This window comes from Camelus ferus, chromosome 8, assembly GCF_009834535.1.
Source record: "Camelus ferus isolate YT-003-E chromosome 8, BCGSAC_Cfer_1.0, whole genome shotgun sequence".
In the NCBI taxonomy this organism is placed as follows: Eukaryota; Metazoa; Chordata; class Mammalia; order Artiodactyla; family Camelidae; genus Camelus; species Camelus ferus.
The window spans coordinates 72,567,249-72,575,077 of NC_045703.1; positions in this window are offsets into that span (position 1 = coordinate 72,567,249).

A 7,829-nucleotide genomic window follows, 5' to 3' on the forward strand; every position below is an offset into this window, starting at 1 on the left:
TGTCTGTGTCCTGATCGCCCTTCTTGCAGGGACACCAGTCCCATGGGATTAGGGCCGCCCCTAATGCTGTCATTTTGCCCTGGTCACCTCTCTAGGCCCTCTCTCCAAATACAGTCACCTTCTAAGAAGAGGGGTCAGAGCTCCCACATGTGAATTCGGGGGCACAAGTCCCCCTCGCCCAGAACAGCCAGTTTTCTGAAGGCAGAGAAGCTTTCACGTTCTCGTTAGTTTCAAACGTGTGCGACTTCACTCCCAGGGAGGGTCATCCTTTGTAATAAGCTGAGTTCCAGGTGTGGTCCCACCCGTGTCTCAGTTTTCAGGTGGATTTCAGGTGGGTGTGAAGACAGCAGGCGGCAGTGCCCTGGGCAACCTCACCTGCCCGTCAACCCGCACGGCAGCGGCGCTCCAGCGCCTCCCATGCCGGCTCTGAGGGTCTTCGGTGCCACATTCCAGTGCTGGTCGCCGCCCTCCATCCCGCCTGGGGGACGGGTGGCTCCCCGCTCCCCACCCCAGCCTGGTCCAGCTCTGCCGGGCAGTGGGAATTTCCCCAAACCGGGGCCACTTCTGGGCTCTTTTCTCTGGGGCCTCAGGGGGTTGGCAGCAGCTGTGGCCGCAGAAGGCAGTCATGACGGTGCTGGTGGAGGCCGGGAACCCGCTCTGCCCACCCCCTTGTATAAACAGGGCCCTCCTGGCTTGAGACTTTGTCTCTGTTATCTAATCCGACCCCCAGAGCATCCCGTTCCGTCCCTCACAGCGCTGGGGAGCGAGGTGCTGGTTCACCGTCACTGTGGGTCTCCCTGAATCACTGTAGCCCCCACAAAGTCTGACTCCCCCGATGCAGCCTGCACTCTGCGCGCTGCCCTGTGGGAATCAGAGGTCCCCGCTGTCTTTGTGCTCAGGGATTTCACATGAGGGAAGGCTCTAGAACCCCGGGCTCAGAATGACCAGCTGTGACTTATTTTCCCATCTTATGATTCAGTACATACACCTGTAACACCGCAAACTGCCAGACTGCATTCTCACGTTCTTCCTCAGCACGCATTTGCTGATACAATATTTCCCTGATGTTTTGCTGAGGTGGATCTATAACAGAGCTAGAGGTCACAGCTGCATCTTTTCTAACCCCTTGATTTATTTCTCTCTTATATTAGAGTCCAGATAGACACTGCAGCCCGACCACCAGAGGCCACTGTCCTCAACCCCAGGCGGTCCTCCTGGTGTATAGGGGCTGCTCTGCTCCCTCCATCACACTTTCATCCCAGCCAACAGAAGGAGGAAAAGGCGGAGGCAGCTGGCCTTTTCTTTAAGGGTGTAACCTGGAAGTTGTGGGGATCACTTCTCCCAGCCTACTGGACTTAACTTGATCAAGTGGTAACAACCAGATGAGAGAAAGCCAGGGAGACGCCTTCTGCTGGGCAACCATGTATCTGCACACATGCAATAACAGTGAACACACTGTGATTTTTCACTGTGAACTGTTATTCTGTGGGACAGGAGAGACGTTGGAGAAATGAACTTCAGTGGAAGGCAGGGAAGCTGTACACCTCATTCAAAAAAAGAACACAGTTGTGAATTTTAAAGAAATAATTCAAACTGCAGTAAAAGAACAAGAGCACAAGTGGGGACGGATTCGGCTAAAGCCTCTGAGAAAACGGACAGCCCAGCCTCCCTCTGCCTGCGAGAGGCCCCCCGCCCACTTCACCCACCACCACCGGGGCATCTGGAACTGGTCAGCCTAAATTTTCCAAGTACTGTAATTGGAATTAGGGTTAATGTTTTAATGAGAAAGTTTCATTTCTCTGCCTTACTTAGAAAGATTAGCTGGATCTTTTAATTTAAAATTTGCATTTAAAAAGGACATTGGAGGGGTTCCTCTTCTGACCTACCCCTTGGGTGATGGACTAGCACATCTGCTCGCGCGAGTGGTAAACAAATGCGTTTATGAGATGCTGCCAGGTGTTCAGGGGTTCCTTCCTTCACGGAGGGCGGGGGTGGGGTGGGGTTGGGGAGCCCACTCGCCCCTGGGCGGGGCGCTGCTGCCACCTGCTGGACACAGGCTGCACTCAAGAGCCCGGCGCCTCCGCTCTCCCGGTGAGAACTTCCCCAGGATTTCAGGTGGCGAAGGGCATGTGTGTATCAGCGTGTCCTTCCAGCTTCTGTCCGGTCGGCAGGCGTGATGGGAGGGCTGGCCTCACTGGAGACACCTGCCAGAGGCTGCCGACAGCCCTGCCTTTGGGAAAAGCCTTCCCAGGGAGCTGTCCATGATGAACCACAGACCTGACGTCCAAGGACTCCTGTCCAACAGCCAGAGGTGCAGCTGGAGGGCCCCCCGCCGTGGCCGTGTGTCCGGCCGGGTTTGAGGAGCTGGGGCTGCGGGCCGCTGTTCTGGAGACTTCACGACCTCGTGGGCTGTCTCATGAGATGCAGAGGACACCGGCCTCTCAGCAGCATCTGTAAACGCGGGCCGTGTGCCTCCCGAGACCACCCTCTCAGCCATGGCTCCTCCCCTGTGTCGTACTGTCCCTTCCTGCTCCCCCTGACCCTCGATGCACAGCCGCTCTGACTGGACTGTCTCTTCTTCCCATGTCCCACCCCTCCACTGATCCAGGCCATCTCCTGTCCCCGGATTTCAGGACCCCCTACACACTGATGACAAGTCTGGAACTTTCCCCAACACTCTGAGCTCGCAAACAGACCTGCCCCTTGGATACGTCCACCAGAATCTCCAAGGGGTCTCAGATTCCACCCTGACTTGACGAACCCCCCACCCCCCAGAAAGCTGCTTTTGCCCCAGTCGTCCTCTATTTGGTAAATGTTGCCTCTGCCCCCATGTTTGCTGAGCCCACTCCCTGGAAGGCCCCCACTTCCTAGCTGTCCCCCGGCCGTAGGCTCTGTCTCCGCGTGTGTGTAGGCCCACGCCCCTCAGCCCGCCTGCACCTCCCTTCGCACAGACGGTTGCAGTAGCACCTCAGCCTGTATTCTCACCCCAGCCCCCCTCCTGTCCTTGCACTGCAGCTGGAGTGGGTTTTTGAACCCGAAGTGCAGCCCCTCCCTCTCCTCTCTCCTGCTCGACCCCTTTCAGTCCCTGGCTTTGCACTTGGAAGACAGCCCTGACGGCGCCCCACGAGGCCCGACACCCTGGCCCCCTGCACACTGCCCACCTCGCGCCTCTCACTCCAGGCGCAGCGGCCCCTCTTCCCGAGGCTGCGTCTCCCTGAGCGGCCCTGTCCTTTCTGCCCAGATCTTCTCTCGCCACGGATCGTGGGTGCTCATCTTCCCAAGATTTGTTGGAAGGGGACCTTCCTGGTGGGGCTCCCTGACCTGTCTACCTGGGAGGGCCCCCACATTGTCACTGCACCCTCTTGGTGGCCTCCCAGGATCTCACACGTGCCTTCCCTGGTTGGTTCTGAGTGTCTCACTATTCAGAGTCTGTGTCCAGCTCGAGATGAGCCATCGTTAGGGCACTGGTGTCTGTCCCATCAGTGACCCCCGGGGCCCAGCACGTGGTTCCACACCTAGTGGGCATGTGTCTAATTAACACACAGGTGAAGATGTGACTCTTAACACATGGATGCTCAGGTGCCTTTTCTGTCCGACTGCCCCTGACCTCGGGGCTGGGCTGTGGCCCTGATTCCACTGAGCTGTGTAAAAAGCACACATTCTTTTGTTCCACTGGCAGAAGGTCCCCGGGGCAGGGGTGGGAATCGGGGGTCCTGTGGTCAGGGCCCTTCTTTTCAACTCTGTGCCCTGTGCCTGGACATGCCTGGCATGCGATCAGTATTGGGTTCCTCTGTTTCCTCCCCATAAACACTTTGGTCCTACCTGAAATGCCAGCATCACTCCTCCCGTTTGTCTTGGTAAGAAGAGTGTGAGTCTCAGGCACTGTGAGATTCAAGTGGAGTGTGGGGGTGACAAAGGGACACAGAGGCGCGGACTCAGGGCAATCTGGGTAGGAATGACGAAGACCCTGCTCTTAAGTCGAGGCCGGGCTTCCCGCACCCTCACCCGGGGGCTTTCCTACCCCACACGCCCACCCCGGCGCTGCTTCACAGCTGAAGAGGAGACGCCGGCCGACGCTCGTCCGGAGCCTAAGCACCGAGGCCTCTCCAGGTGGTGGTTGCCATGGGTACCAGGCAGCTGGGCAGGGCCGGCAGGGCAGCGTCCACTGGTCCTCAGCGCCCGCAAGCCCTTCGCTTCTGGAGACGCTCAAGCTGCAGTCCTGTGTGAGTGGCTGGAGAGCGGGGAGACCCCCGCCAGCGTCGGCAGGACGCCCCCACCCCGCGTGTCTTGCCCGCTGAGGTTGGAAGAGTCCCTCTGTCTGCCTCTCTGTGACGAGCCTGCCCCCCCCCCGCCCCCGTCGTCAGCCCCTCCCACGTCAAGGTGGGAGTTTACCGCCCCAGCCTCGAGGTTGCTGCGCCCCCTAGGGTTCCCAGGGAATTTTGCTCCCTCACTTTTCCCCCTTTATTTTCACAGCGTTTACCTCTGTCTTGGTAAAAATAATAGCCAATGCATTTTTCCGGGCAAGCAGCTCTTAAAATTTTAGGATGCTGGTGTCTGGAATCGAACGTAATATTTTAGAGGAAATTAAAGCTCTAATTGCTTTTACTTATTTTCATTTTTATTTATTTTTACCTTTTGTTGTTGTCGGTGGTGGAGGTTTTGGGATTTGAACCAGGGCCCTGGGCGCGCTGTGCACGTGCTCTGCCACTGAGCTACACCCGCCCCCAAAGCACTCGTTGCTTTCAATGTGTTATAAGTAAAATAACATAGAGTTCCAGGCTTGTTAGTAATAATAACAGGTCTATTATCATGCAGTTGGATTAGAGTCTGAAAAACAAATATGATTGCTTCAGAGTTCTAGTAAAAGTGAGAAAAATGAGTCATTAAGGAATTTGAGACTGCCCCCCACCCGGCACCGCTGTGCACATTAGAAACCAAGGCAGTGTCTCCGAGTTTCCCACTGAGCCACGCTCGGGGCCACTCGGAGGGTTCACTTCCCTGAAACGTGTTTATTTTCTCTAGAAGATAGTCCAGGGTGTTTACCCCAAGTTCCTGTTCAGGCTTAAAGAGAGCTCCTTTTCCTGTATTTTTAAATCTGGAGCTAATCAGTCTTGTTAACGGCAGCTCCGTTGTGTTGCAGCTGACGGAAGCGTATCAGAGTTGGCCATCCTGTGTCAGGCAGGGATTAAACGGGGGAGGACTGTGGGGAGACCTGGTTGCTTTTTTTCGTGCTACGTGGAAAACAGTGTCCTAAGAACATGTAGATAATAGAGCAGTCGAGGCTTTTGTACAGAGGGTGGGGACAGGCCTGCCTGCTGTGCTGAACTTTCACGTCCAGCGGTGCTGTGCAAACACAGAGCCTGGTCCCCCTGGGCTGAGCCTAACCTGAGAGCCGTTCGGCTTGATGTGGAGCAGAAACCAAATGCATGAACCTTGGGGACTCTGGACGGTCCCAGGGCCAGCGCAAGAAGATTGAAGGGCAAAGCCGGTGGCAGGGGGCTGACACGTGTCGTGGGGGAAGCCAGGACAGGAGGGCACTCTGGATGGAAGGGTAAAGGCCCGGGCAAAGCCTGAGACGAAGATTATGAAGGAGATGTGAACAAGAGACACTGCGGGGGATGGAAACAGACACAAAGTGTTAAAAACCAAGATTGAAGGTTGGCACCGACAGGCATCGTGGAAACCGCTGCCCCCGACAGAAGGGAAGGCAGGACAGCAAGGGCGGAGGAGAGCACTCCTTCCTGCGTGCCCGCCAGGGCTCCCGGAGGAGCAGAACAGGCAGGTCACACACGCACACACGCAGGTACAGGGGTTTATTTAAGGGAACTGGCTCGCGCGCCTGTGGGGCTGGCAGGCCTGAAACTTGCAGGGCTGGAAGCTCAGGCGGGGCTTCTGTGTTCGGGTCTGGAGGCAGAACTCCTTCTTCTCCCGGAAACTTCCGGTTTTTGGCTCTAGGGCCTTCACCTGATTGGACGAGGCCCACCACATTAGCAAGGGTACTCTCCTCTGCTCAGTGGATGCAGATGTTGACTCATCCACAAACACCTTCATGCGACACCTGGATTAGTGTCTGATGAATCACCAGACAGCTGTCTAGCCAAGTGGACACATACAATTAACCATCACACTTACCGAGGAAGGGAAGACGAAAAACCTGTTTGAAACACTAGGAGGTGTAGATCAGGGTCCACGATGGTGTAAATTCTCTCAGGGACCAGAAGGGACGCACACCAGCCCAGACAGGGCTGGCCGCGAAATCCACCTCAGCGGCGTGGTGCCACCCCCACCGAGGCTCGGGGGAGTCTTCACCCAGTGCTGGAGAGCGTCCAGTTTTCAAGAAGAGATGCAAATCTATACTTTTAAAATGTAGAGTCTTGGTGGGTTTTTTTAACTACATATAATATAAAAAATTAAAAATAACTTGTGAGCCAATCAAAAGCTGTCTGTTGGCTGAACGCAGCCTTCGGGCAGCCAGTTACAGAGTTCCGAGATGGACAATAATTTAACTGTCTCCACACAGCACACAGGCGAGTCCCCTCCCGCTCCTCCCAGCTGGCAGGCCTGGGGCAGTGACGGCGCCGCGGAGAGCCAGGTGGGCAGGCGCACAGCCAGGGTCTGGATCTGATGCCTCCTCTCTGTCTCACACTCCGTGTCCACCACGCGCACCTCTGTGACCTCCCCTCTGAACCTCTGTCTGCGAGGCTGCCTGGGCACTTGGGAGTGACAGGGACTCCTCCGGGCAGGCTCTCCACCCGTGATCTCCCTTCCCGCACGCAAGAAACCGCTGAGGATATGAAGCGAGATGTCACAGACCAGAGACGAGAGACAAGAGCCTGCGGCACAAAGGAAGGCAAGATCTGTCTGTTCACTGTTTTGAGCTGTGACGGCTCATAGCAGCTCAGCACGCCCTGGGTGTGTGAGTGTAGACCGTCTACACCCTCGGACAGCCTGTCTGATTAGAAGCAGGCCTGTCAGGTTACAGAGGAAGAGAAAACAGCCCGGGCCCTGGGAAAGTGCTCTAACCCCCCGGGGAGGAGACGGCCATGAGATGGGGCTGGCCTGTCCAGCGGTGGTGGCGGGGGGTGGACGGGGGACAGAGCTGGGCTGTGGGTGTGCAGGCCCAGGGAGGGGGCGAGCAGAGGGAGGGAGGAAGGATGGTGCCTCACAGTCACGGTTCTCCTGTTTTCTGATCCCTGCCCCCAGACTGTTATCTGCAGGGTTTGTTCCCTTCCACTGAAGACCCCGGGCATTGAGGGTGGATGGGTCAGGACGTGGCCTGGGCGGGGGGCTGTCTGGCCGGCAGAGCAGCTGCCTCCTTCCAGCTTTGCGTGTTGGTCCGTCCTCGCCGCCATCCTTCCAGGAAAGTGCCATCACCCTCACTTTTCAGATGAAGATGGAGGCTCCGTAAGGTGATGTACCTGAGGTCCTTAAGCTAAACTCCAGCTGAGGCCTCAGCCCATCCCGCCCAATGGCAGCCCATCCCATCCTGACTTCAGAGCCAGCAGCTCCATCATCTCCAGCTGAGCCATCCAGGTGAGAGCTTCTCTGACAGAATTCCCCAGGACACTTGTCCTCGGGCCTGTGGTTTCAGGGAAAAAGAGCCTCAAAATTGAAATTGTGTGAGGTCTCAGTGGACTTGAGGTCACCGTGGCCGCATGACGAATTCACCTCGGGCCTGGGTCGCGTTTTCGCATCCAGGCACAGGGATGTTGTCTTCCGAGTCTCTGAAGTTATTAAGCATTTTCTGATCTTCAAAGAGGCCTTTCTCCAGCTCACTAGCAGGATGTGCTGCTATCCCAAAAACCCCATTGGGTTTGGCTACTTAAGAA